The sequence below is a fragment of the Geotrypetes seraphini genome, chromosome 1 (genome assembly GCF_902459505.1).
Source record: "Geotrypetes seraphini chromosome 1, aGeoSer1.1, whole genome shotgun sequence".
In the NCBI taxonomy this organism is placed as follows: domain Eukaryota; kingdom Metazoa; phylum Chordata; class Amphibia; order Gymnophiona; family Dermophiidae; genus Geotrypetes; species Geotrypetes seraphini.
The window spans coordinates 203,361,844-203,374,806 of NC_047084.1; the positions used below are offsets into that span (position 1 = coordinate 203,361,844).

A 12,963-nucleotide genomic window follows, 5' to 3' on the forward strand; every position below is an offset into this window, starting at 1 on the left:
GGATGGTTCAGCTGCTGAAATCCACATTCTCAGAAGACAACCTGTGATTCTTGTGATATGTGCACCAATGCATTGTTGTAAAAAAGCAGCATGCCTGCTGTGAGTTTTCCTCGTCTTTTCTCCTTGATTGACTCCCACAAAGTGATCATTGTGTTGGCATAACCCTCCCTGGTTATGGTTGTCTTATATGGTATGAATTCCAGAAGCAAAAGTCCTTCATCATCCCAGGAGAAAGCTGTCATGACTTTGCCTGCAGATTTTTCTGTCTTGAACTTTTGGGGATGGAGGATGACTTGTGCTTCTACTGCATTAACTTTGTTTTGGACTCAGGATCTCTGTGATAAACCCAAGTTTCATCTTCGGTCACCAAATGATGAAACAAATTCACTTGGTCTTCACGGAGCATCTCCAAATTCTCCTGAAAAAACTGAGCCTCCTGACATGGCAACAGCATTCTTGGAACCCATTTTGCAATAACCTTGGACATGCCCAAGTTTTCATGAATTATTTTCCAAACTGTACCTGCCGAGATGCCCATTTCTTCAGCTATTTGGGAAACCTTAATTCATCTGTCTGAAAAAATTAAATCCTTGACTTTCTTACACATTTCTATGGAAGTTGCTTCCATAGGCTTTCCAGTGTGAGGGTCATCTTCAATGGAATCTCTACCCCAGTGATCTCAAACTCAAACCCTTCGCAGGGCCACATTTTGGATTTGTAGGTACTTGGAGGGCCGCAGAAAAAATATTTAATGTCTTATTAAAGAAATGACAATTTTGCATGAGGTAAAACTCTTCAAAGTTTATAAATCTTTCCTTTTGGCCAAGTCTCCAATAATAATATTGTCATTTATAGCTAAAGAGACATATGATCAAGAAACTGTTTTATTTTACTTTTGTGATTATGATAAACATACCGAGGGCCTCAAAATAGTGGCTGGCGGGCCGCATGTGGCCCCCGGGTCGTGGGTTTGAGACCACTGCTCTACCCCACTTAAACTGCTTGCTCCAAAATTTTATTTTGTAAAATGATGGGGCAGATTCACCATAAACTGCGGTCATGTGTTCATGGATCTCCTTTGGCTTTTCCCTTCTTTTGAGAGAAATTTTATCATTGAACGGTGCTCCAAATCTAGCAATTTCTTAAGATTCACATAAGGACTATCCTGACATCCTGTCTCTTGGAATGTTAGACTCGCACTGAGACGCAACTGTACATGAGTATTCTTGAAACATGTCACAACACGCACAGACTTGTTTCAACATGCTTTCCACTTTCTTTCATACTCATGTAGATAAATTATTGAACGCCCCAGTATATAAAACAATCTAGGCACAAGCACATGTTTTTTAAAATGTTTATAAATTACAGTGCTTCTCAACTCGATCCCAGAATACCCCCTTGCCAGTCAGATTTTCAGGATATCTACAATGAATATGCATAAAAGAAATCTGCATAATATGGAGGCAGTGTATGCACATCAATTTTATGAATATTCATTGTAGATATCCTGAAAACCTGACTGACAAGGGAGTACTCCAGGACTGAGTTGAGAAACACTGTTCTATAATTTACCTAGGCAATTATGCACCCTGCCCTGGTTGCACCCATATGTATGCCCACCTTCAAGCTATGTACCATTGCATATAGGAACTAAGAAAGAATAGAGCATGGTTGAAATATAGGCATTTACACTGTAAATGAACACACGCACATGTATACATTGATATTCTTGTCATTTACATGTGCTCTTGGTGCCTTCTTATGAAATTATCCCATATGTGCAACATCACAGTTCAGTAAATTGGTTACACTGAGGTGGTTTGGATGTCTGAGAATCCATTTCCTGAAGTGTTGCCATTTATTACAGAACAGAACTCCCTGCACAGACATACTAAATGCATATACAAACATTTATATAAATGTCAAAATAGAAACTTAATATTAAAGCAAACCAGATTTTTCAGTATTCCAAGGACAAATGAAGCAGCTCTAACTGCAGACCAGATTCAAAGTTTAATGCAACAGGAATTCTTAGACAAAATTCTAACACATACCTTCATAACAAATAAATGATTTTATGCAGTTTCTGAAGTGGTTTATTCCAAATTATTACTGCAGCCTTAACATATTTACTGAGTGCATATACTCTTCAAAGCTGATAAACACATTTACAGAAGTGACAAACTGACTCTTGCCAATTATTCCAAAAGTCATATTTTGAAAACTAATCAAAGTGCAGTATGAATCCCAGTACTTTTAACGCAAAAATGCAAGCTTTCTAATCTTCTCTGTGGCACAAATACAATAAAAACTCAACAAGATAGCTAGAATCAAGTTCAAAAGTAAGTGACATGCTGCCTGTAGGAGTGTGTGTGTGGCATTAAAGATCAGAAACTTCACAAACCTGATTTTTAGTTTTGTGTCTGTCATCTATGGCTCACTGACACTCTGCAGGTCTTCCATTTACAGTACAGTATATCCTGAGGTGCACTCGGGAAGAGGAAGAACACTAAATAAAAATCTGTCCTACAAGGCATGCAGAGCACACTGAATTGGAGTGCAATGCTGTCTCAGTCTTTCAGGCTGGGGGTGGAGGCATTGAAGCCACAGGTGATTGGATGATGATTTTCCCTGGCTTCTTGCTACTCCTGTCACCATAAATCATAGCCAGACGTTTATAGTGAAACCATACATAAGGTTTATCATCATTTAACATGACAATATTAATCTGGATAGATTTCTGAGTTACACTGAAGTTTTATTTTGTCTCTCGAAACAGTGTCAGGAATCCAATTCAAAACTACTCATTGTAATTCTTAAAAGAGAAAGGCAAAAAAAAGATCTATGCAAACTTGCCGCTGGACTTAATCATAATCTGCTTTTCATTGACTGTACAAAGACATACAGGATTACAATTAACTTGTAACTTGAGTCTGAGCTAGAGTAAGGACTTTCCTTTGACAGGACCAAGAAAGTAAATCTATTACATTATTCCGTGTGCATCAGCAGCAAAAAAACCATTAAACTCTTGTTCATCGACCTCAACTATGACAGTAAAAGCAGCTACAAGAAACCATGATCCAGCCTCTGTGCAAATCTGATTATTTCATATTCTATATCCTGTATGTCAGGGAAGGAGGGGGGGAATATTGTCACCATACAAGTCTCCACATTTTGAGGGGAATTGTATAATAGGACACCAAAAATAGTTTCACAATCAAAAAAAATCATAACAATGAACTGGGACCTTCAAATTTAGGAATCCAGTATACATAAAACCAAATAAAATTATACATCATAAATAATTTTCCACAAATATCATTATCTGTCCAAAAGGTGCAAAATATATCCAATCAAAACATACAAGATTCAGTTCTATAAACAGTACTCAAATTTGGATGCCAAATTTAAAAAAGACAAAAAACATGCTAAGTGTTATTCTATAAATGGCGCTCAAAGGAGTCCTTTTATTAAGGTGTGCTAAGGCATCCATTATATCCTATGGCCATCTTAGCATTTAGTGCGCGCTAAATCGGTTAGCATACCTTAATAAAAGGACCCTAAAGTTAGGTGTTGTATATAGAATAGTCCTTGGCGCTTGGATCTGTGTTGAATTTTAGGTGTAAGGATTTACACCAATTGTACTCTGATGTGAATTCCCACACCTAAATTAGGCATAGATTTCCCAAATTCTATAACATTGCATGCAAATCCTAGAAATACCCCTGACCCGCCCATGCTCCTCCCATGGTCATGTCTTCTTTTCTGATCCACATGGAAAATTTTATGCACATGTTTTTATAGAATAGTGACTATAAAGATGCATGTGTAAATTCCCATTATTGCCAATTAGCTCCAATAATTATCAGTGCTAATTAGCTCATTAAGCAATTACATTGCTTGCAGAAGTTTGAGTGCTGCATGAAGGGCCACTGAAAAGTTCTCAGGCCTATCAACAAAGTTGGGACAGTCTCCATTGAGGGCTATACACTTAGACCAATGATTTTCCATTTTTTTCATTCCATTGAAAAAATATGGAATGAAAAAAAGTGGAAAATTGTTGAACTAAGTATATAGACCTCAATGGAGACTGCCCCAACTTTGTTGGCTGGGCTGAGAACTTTTTAGCGGCCCCTCATATACCATACAATTTCTTATATCCCGCAAAATTTCTACAAGGATTTGTTGTGGCTTATAATAAGATTTTCCAGAGGTTTCAGAGCAATTAAAGTAAGATTCTGGATCTACAATTGGATGGTATTCGTGAGAATGACAAAGAGAAGAGATATGTCTAACATTTTCTTGAAATGACAATAGATTGAGGTCTGTCGCAAATATAGTGGTAGATTATTCTAGGTTTTGAGGCCCTGAAATTCGAAGGTAGTTTCGAATAGCTTTTTCCAATGAACCTGTTGGTGAGCAGGAAATGCCGGTTTAAAGCGTTGTGTGGTTCTGGAGTTATAGAAGGACAAGAAACTTAGTGTCAGATATTACTCCTTGAGAGTTCTCAATATAAGGCCTTATGGACCATACAAGCAATCTTAAATTGTGTTCTTTTCTTCACTGGCAGCCAGTGTAGCTCTTTCAATAGAGGGCTTGCCTTCTCAAAGTCGAAAGATTAATCTGACTGCCGTATTCTGAAGTAGTTGTAGTCTTTTGTATTCCTTCTTCATGATACCTGAGTACAAGGAATTGCAATAATCTAAGTAAGGAAGTAGGACTACCTGAATAATTGTCATAAAGCTATTCTGCCTTAAGACAGTTCTAATTGTTCTTAACTGTCCAAGTCTGAAGAAGAATACTTTACCAAGAAATAAATTTGTGTTTCAAAGGTTATGTAGGAGTCCAGAAAGATGCCCAGAACTTGGATGTTTTCTCAATTTTCAGATGTTCTCCTGAAATCAAGACCAAATCTGTAATGAGTATACAAGGGGTATTCAATAATTTATCTGAGTAAGAAAGAAAGTAGCAAGTGTGTTGAAACAAATCTGTGCATGTCTCAAGATTACTCGTGCACAGTGGCAGCTCAGTGTGAGTCTAACATTCTAAGAGACAGGATGTCAGCAGAGTCCTCGTGCGAATCAAGTAAGAAACTGCTAGATTTGGAGCACTGTTCAATGATAAAATTTCTCTTTTTTCTGATATTTTGTGCAGGGACATTTTTTTTCCTTTTCTTGTGGCCCAAGATTAAGTGCCAAGATAGTCTACATTAAGCTAGCATTCTGTAAAGAGTGCTCTGTGAAGCATCCTTTATAAAATACTAGATTACTGCGTATTTCGACCCAGATTCTATAAAAGATGCCTAAAGCTACGCATCTAGATCAGCATGCCTAGCCAATCCTGATGCCTAATTTAATTATTTAAAAAGCTTAATTGGCACAGATAAACTTAATTGGTTTAATTGTATCAAATTAAAATCAATTGCTTTTTAGGCTATGCAGGTGCCTACTACTTTCAGCTAGGCGTTTAGTCTAAGGCACCTACCAGAAAGTGGATGTGGTTGAGGGTGGATTGTGGGCAAATTTTACATGTGGGCAACTAAATCGGACTTGGGCGCTGGTATTTAGACAAGAAAATCCTGGCATAAACAAGGGGCACCTTAGATTTTGACTTCTACCAGAACCTAAATACAATTTAGTAATCATCATAATAATAATTTATTTTTGTATACCACTATACAAAAGAAGGTTCAAAGTGGTTCACAACAAAAGAAAAATTACATATAATCAATGAAATTAAAAGATAACATAATAAAATTGATCAATTAAAAATTGGAAGACATCTATTAAGAGACAATGATGAGTTAAACAGTAACACAGCTAAGATATAATCATGTCAAAAGACGTGTCTAACGATTTTCTAAAATTGGAATAGGAAGTAGCCTCTAGTATTGGTTTTCCAAGCCACGTATTCAGTTTAGTGGCCTGGAATGAAAGAATTCTGTCAAAGAACTTCTTATATTGACAGGATTTTATAGAAAGGTAATTGAATAGACTTGTTCTACGCATGCTCTTGTTGGAATAGTTAAAAAAAAAGTGAGAAGCAAGATAGTCTGGTAGCATCCCAAAAACTGCTTTATAACAAAAACAGGAAAACTTAAATAAAACACTGGACTCTATCGGCAACCAGTAAAGTTTTTGATAGAAGGGAGAAATGTGCTTCCATTTTTTTTAATCCAAAAATGAGGCGAACAGCAGTGTTCTGCATCAGTCTGAGTTTTTTGAGTATTTTTTGTAAGCCCCTAGATATACAATATTATAGTAATCTAAAATACTCTGAATAGATGACTGTACCAGCAAATGAAAAGAAGCTTCATAAAAAAACTTCTTAATGGTGCAGAGCATCCAGAGGACCAAAATACATTTCTTAAACAATAGGTCTGTATGTTTTTCCAGGGTCAGATGTTTAACCAGCGTTATATCCAATATTTTTATGGATTGCTCAATGTTATATTTCAGCCTGCTCACGTGAATCGTGGTTTCTTTTATCTTTTCATTGGGTATTTAATTTCAATTTAAAAGCAATCATCCAATGCTCGATCTGATTTAAAATATTTGCCAAAGAATAAAAAAAAAAAAAAAATCAAATCAGATGACAAACAGGTTAACGGAATAATTACTGTGATGTTATCTGCATAAATATAAGAGTTAAGCTTTAAACTTTGCAACAAATTACCCAATGAAACAAGATAGATGTTAAACAGAGTTGGGGACAGAGGGGAGTTCTGTGGCACCCCGCAAGAATTATCCCAACTGTAGGACAAATTGTCATCCTTAAAAACCTGATAGGATCTTTTGCCCAGAAAACCCTGAAATGAATTTAGAACATTTCCCGCAATACCAATAGATTCCAGACAATCCAGAAGAATGGCATGATCCACCAAGTCAAAGGCACAGATTAAATCCAATTGCAGGATCATAGCACTAGTGCCTTGACTAAAAAGGGAGTATAAATAACTAAGAAGCCATAACTGTTTCAGTACTAAAACCAGACCTGAAACCTGATTGGTTATTATGCAGGATACTAAACTTGACTAGATAAGTAGTCAGTTCAGCATTTACCACCCCCTCCAAGAGCTTAGTGACCAACGGAATACTGGCAATGGGTCTAAAATTTGATATGTTATCTGATGATTCTTTAATGTTTTGTTCTGTTTTTATTGGTGTTATCACAATTTGGCCCTGTTCCTCTGGGAACTTCCCTAAGGATAATTGAAAATTGACCCAAACTAGCAAGTTGGCCTTGAAGTTAATCGGGGCTGCTTTCATAATATTTGGAGGGCAGCTATCAAGTCTACAGAACGATTTAATATACTTGTTATAGAACTTATTAAATGTTTGCCAATCTATAGAAGGGAAGTTGGTCCAATTCAAGTCTACTCTAGGGGTGTCCAGGTCCTGGATAGTAGTGAAACCCCAGTGATAGTAGACAGGGTCAGATAAAGAATACCTTAGTTTTTGTACTTTTGAATTGAAGTAGTCAGCCAAATTATTTGCGGTCACAATGGATTCTTCTACAGGATCAGTAAGTGTCTGAATATCATAAGAGATCATTGACTAATTAAAAAAAAAAGACTACTACTGTTTGTTCATAAAAGTTTTTTCGCTTCTCCTTAGTCAGATTTTTATAACTTTTCAATTTTTGACTCCAAACCTCTCTATGCTCTGGAGTTCCTGATTTTAACCATTGTCTTTCTAATTTCCTTAATTCCCTTTTTATCACTAAAAGCTCTGCGTCAAACCAACCCTCTAGGTTTCTAAATCTCTTTCTTCCTACTTTCATGGGATCCATTTCATTTAAAATTTGAGTGTTAATACTAGTCCATGTATCCATAAATTGATCAATTTCTTTATCTTGTTTACAAATAATATCATGATGGGACCAGAATTCCGTGGGATTAACCCTACCTCTACTAGTGTGAAATTGCTTATTTCTTTTTTTGATATCTTTATTAGTAGCTTGTGTTGTCTTTGATTGCCATTCAAAATCAAAATTGCAAAGTTTATTGTCAGACCATAAAGAATCCGTCCAATTCGCTTGTTTTCAACGAATTTTGGGATTGCTCAAATTTTTTGATGAAAATGTTATCAGATCTAGTTGGTGACCTTTCTGATGAGTTATTACTGGGGACGATTTAAGATAACCTAGTGAGGATAGGAAAGCCCAGAACTCAATAATTTCTAGTTGGTCAGCTTGTTCAACATGTAGATTAATATTCCCACTTAATAAGTTATATGAACCAGTTAGGGAATTAGTTAGTAAGAATTCAAGAAAATCCTCTTTCGCCAAAATCCATTTTTTCGGAGGAACATAAAATAAAGTAATAGTTAAGATGTCCGCTAATGATTTAGAAGTTAATGTAAAAGATACAATTTCTAAATTAGAAGTGGATTTAGAATTTAAAACAATACAATTTAATTTATCTCTAAAAATTATGGTCAGTCCTCCACCCCTTCCCCATGCTCTTGCTAATGATAAAATTTTAAAACCAGGGGGAAGACATTCTTGAATAATGATATCATTATCTGATAGTAACCAAGTCTCAGCAGAGTATGATTTCGGGTTTTAAGAAAGGGTTGGACAGGTTCCTGAAGGAAAAGGGGATTGAGGGATATAGATAGAGGGGGTACTATACAGGTCAAAATGTCTTCAAAAGAGGATAATTTTCAGGTCACTGACCTGGGGGGCCGCCGCGAGAGCAGACTGCTGGGCATGATGGACCTGTGGTCTGACTCGGCAGAGGCGATGCTTATGTTCTTATGTTCTTATAAATCAGGATTATTTTCTCTCAGCCAGTCATTAATTAGCAGGGATTTATTTATCATAGATATTATATTTAGATAGGACCCGCTAAGGTTTAAATAATAAGGGGGAACTGTAGGAATAAGAAGGAAATAAGTCAGATATTTTAAAAGTTCATTGGTTTTTAATGTAGGGCCTATTTAGTCTACGGGATGCTGGTAAAACTGGAATTGAGAAAGGGCCAGATTCTGTATAGTCATACAAAAACTGATGCTGAGTCGTTGGAAATCTAGTCTTAAGGACACGAGTTGTCGAATAATGTACAGGAATTGGGGCAGTATATGACAGAACAATTTAGGTGCTGCTGGCTCAAATTTATTATAAACGGTACCTAACTCATGACTGCCATGCGTTATGTGCCACATTCCTCAGTCCTTATGTTTTAGATGCAGTGTATAAAAATTGAGGCCTTCATGCCTAACTTCGGGTGTGAACACTTATGCCTTCCAAAGGCTGATGTAAACACTGACATCCAACTGATGGCAGTTAGGTGCACAAATGTAGGAATTCTATAACATCACATTTAAATTCTGTGAACACCCCTGACCCGCTCATGCCCCTCTCATGACCACACACCCCTTTGGAGTTGCGTGCTGTAAAATTTAGGTTTGCATGTTATAGCATAGCTTACAGAGTGGATCCACGCAAATTCCTAATTGCTGCCAATTAAGTGCTTCATAACTACAGTTATTACGCAGATATAAAGGTTCACTTCTAAATGCAAGAGATACATGTGTACCCTATAGCAGTGTTCTTCAACCTTTTTACACCTGCGGACCGGCGGAAATAAAATAATTATTTTGTGGACCGGCACCAGTCCGCGGACCAGCAGTTGAAGGAAAATGGGCTAAGTCTTGGGCCAGACCCCGCCCCCATAATAGTACTAATTCTAACACTATTTTTTCCATTCAATTTCATATATATACACAATATAATTTTATTAACAACACACAATGGTTAACCACAAAATTAAACTACACAAAGCACACTGTATGCACAGATAACCCCTATGCAAATACAGGACCACAAATTAAAAGTACTAATATATACAAACAAACCCTAAGATGCAACACTCTGCATGCAATACAACCCCAGAGAAATAGAAACAAATGCATTTCTTCCTGAACAGTGCAAAATACACACAGCAGATGTAAATTCTCAAAATTGACACAATTCAGTCACTAAATTCATAAATCTAGGCAAATGGATGTCAGGTCTCAGATTATAAGGATAACTTTTAAGTTTCTAAATTCAGTTTGGCACAAATTTAGGGGGGACACCTTAGAATATGCTGCTGTATAATATACAAGTATTACAAGGAAAGAGGCACAGTCTTGTACAAGCACCTACTTTATGCATGTGTGTGCTAGGGAAATTTGTTACCTCCCTCCCTCCATGCTGTGACTTACCTTCTAGCCTGCTCCTGCCTGGCCGTTTTATGCCGCCACCCCCGATGTTATCTTCAGGCCGGCTCCCTCTTCTTCACTGCTGCAGTGCGTCCCACGCTTCATCTGGAAGCCTTCCCTCTGACGTTGCAACGTCAGAGAGAAGGCTTCTGGTTCAGGTACAGGACGCCCGTAGGAGCCGCTGCCCATGTCTTTGTGCACTGCAGCAGTGAAGAAGAGGGAGCCGGCCCGAAGATAATGCCACATCGATCACACCGTGGACCGCCGGTTGAAGAACATTGTCTCGGGCCCGATGCACATGCTGGCCCTGAGGACAGGCACTGGTCTGCAAACTGGCAGTTGAAGAACACTGCCCTATAACAGCAATAACAACCGATGCACATGCTGGCCCTGAGGACAGGCACTGGTCTGCAAACTGGCAGTTGAAGAACACTGCCCTGAAACAGCAATAACAACACGACCTCTAAATGCTCTTAAGATCTACAACTTACCTCTCTAGCTAATCATTGTAATTATGTCTTTTTTAAATTAACCTTTTGTAATCCGCCTTGAACCGCAAGGTAATGGCGGAATAGAAATCCCTGATGTAATGTAATGTAATTTAAGGTACATACAATTCCTGTCCATACTCTCCCCAGACTCCACTTATGTGTACACCACCTCGAAAATGCACACTTTGCATGATATGTATTTACAGAATATCACATAAGCAGATTTTTAGCATTTACACACACACGTATGTCAGGGATTCCCAAACCTTTCCTGGGGAATCCTGGCTAGTCAGATTTTCAGGATTTCTTCAACGAATATGCATGAGATCAGTCTGCATTATAAGCACACAGTGTATGCAAATCTATCTTTTGCATATTCATTGTGGATATTCTGAAAACGTAAAAGGCTGGGGGTCTCCCGGTACAGGCATGGGAATCACTGGTGTACCTATGTACATGTATATGCCTGTATTCTAGCCAATTTTGTATCTATTTACTAAATAAATTAGTATCTTATCTATAGAATTATCCCCTTACTGCACATCAGTTACAAAACTGAATATGCAGTAACTGCAGCATTAGAACAGCCATACTGGATCATTTCAATGGTCCATCTAGCACAGTATTCTGTTCCAGCAGTGGTCAAGTCAGGTCATAGTACCTAGCAGAAACCCAAATAGTATCAATATTCAATGCTAGTGATCCAGGGAAAGAAGCGGCTTCCCCCACATCTATCTCAATAGCATGCTATGAACTTTTCCTCCAGGAACTTGTCCAAACCTTTCTTAAAACCAGCTATACTAACCTCTATAACCTCAACTTCTGGCAACAAGTTCCAGAGCTTAACTGTTCTTTGAGTAAAAAATGATTTCCTCCTAATATGTTTTAAAAAGTATTCCCATGTAATTGAGTGTTCCCTGGTTTTTGTACTTTTTGAAAAAGAGTGAAAAATTGATTCATTTGTACCCATTCCACACCAATCAGGATTTTATAGACCTCCATCATATCCTTCACCAGCCATCTCTTTTCAACCTATTTAAACCAAAGAAATCAGGCCTAAATACCTGCACTTAAGTTGTGTGGGGATCGGGTATATTCTACAACAATGTGCATTAATTTTAGAAACACCCATGATCCGCCCATACTCCTCTCCTGGCCACACCCCTTTTCAGATTCGTGCACTGGAAGATACATATCACTTTTTAAATTGTGTCTACCAATTTGTATGTGTAATGTATAATTAATGCCAATTAGCAACAATTAATTGGTGTTAATTGGCAATTATTGGTGCCAATTAAGATTGTTAAACAATTAAGTTATGTGTGCAAGCCAGATGTAAATACTCATTTGTACACACAACTTAAAGGTACTATATACAAAATTTTGGGGGTAGGAGGGTAATTTTATAAGGAGGTGCCAAGTTAAAGGGCCATTAAAGGCATCTATGTGAAGTCTATTTTATAAAGGCAAGTAACCTCCTATAATTATAATCTATGCACATACTTTTGCATTCCACCAAACTTCACCCTTGTGCATACCCACTAGCAAAAGTACACACCATCATTTTAAAGTGTGTACTTTTACACCAGTACATATTTTATATGAAGTCAATAACACAGGTATATGGCTATATCTATACATAGTGGATTTGATTTCAACCAAACCGATTTAAATCACTAGTCAGAAAGACTTAGATTTAAATCATGGTTTTCTACAGACTCATTCTTGCTGGTATAATCTTAATTTTTACAACCAGATGTCAACAGTTATTTATTTATTTGGTTTTATATTCCATCATCCTCAAAGAGCTCAGAACGGGTTACATTTCAACAGTTACAATATTTCAATATGCTGTTACATAAAAGTATTCTTGGAACATTGCATGAAGTTACAGCTTTTCTGGATGGGGGAAAGATAGTGTACACTTACAAGATAACAACATTACAAGGGCATCATTTGTACGATCAAGAATCTCTAGTATCATAGTCTATAGCATACTGCTTTTTATGTATGGGGAAACAATTGTACAAACTTACAAGATAACATTACAAGGGCATCATTTGTACATAAATGATGAAGAATCCTCTAGTATCATAATCCATGGGGAGTTCAGCTGAGGCAAATGCAGAGGGATATATTGCTCAAAATAGTCTACTACAGAGTTCTATCTAACATCTTGAGGGAGCATTAGCTTGGTTCCACCCATTCTTTTCAGAGCTGCTGCTACAAAATTATAGTATTGAAGTATTTAGCAATTTCAA

General features: G+C 37.2%; 1 protein-coding gene across 7 annotated transcripts in view; it reads right to left on the reverse strand.

Annotated features, from left to right (window-relative positions):
- Positions 1-12,963, reverse strand: part of SLC7A2 (solute carrier family 7 member 2) — a 185,534-nt gene that overhangs the window by 62,990 nt on the left and 109,581 nt on the right. For 3 of the 7 annotated variants that reach the window (XM_033944241.1, XM_033944259.1, XM_033944249.1), the window contains exons 2-3: positions 4,811-4,898; positions 2,408-4,681 (exon numbers count right to left, since the gene is read on the reverse strand). The exons of 1 other annotated variant lie outside the window; for it this stretch is intronic. The gene's annotated coding sequence lies outside the window, so the exon portion shown is untranslated. The remainder of the gene's footprint in view (positions 1-2,407; positions 4,682-4,810; positions 4,899-12,963) is intronic. 3 more of the 7 variants (XM_033944265.1, XM_033944280.1, XM_033944272.1) reach the window with 2 other exon arrangements.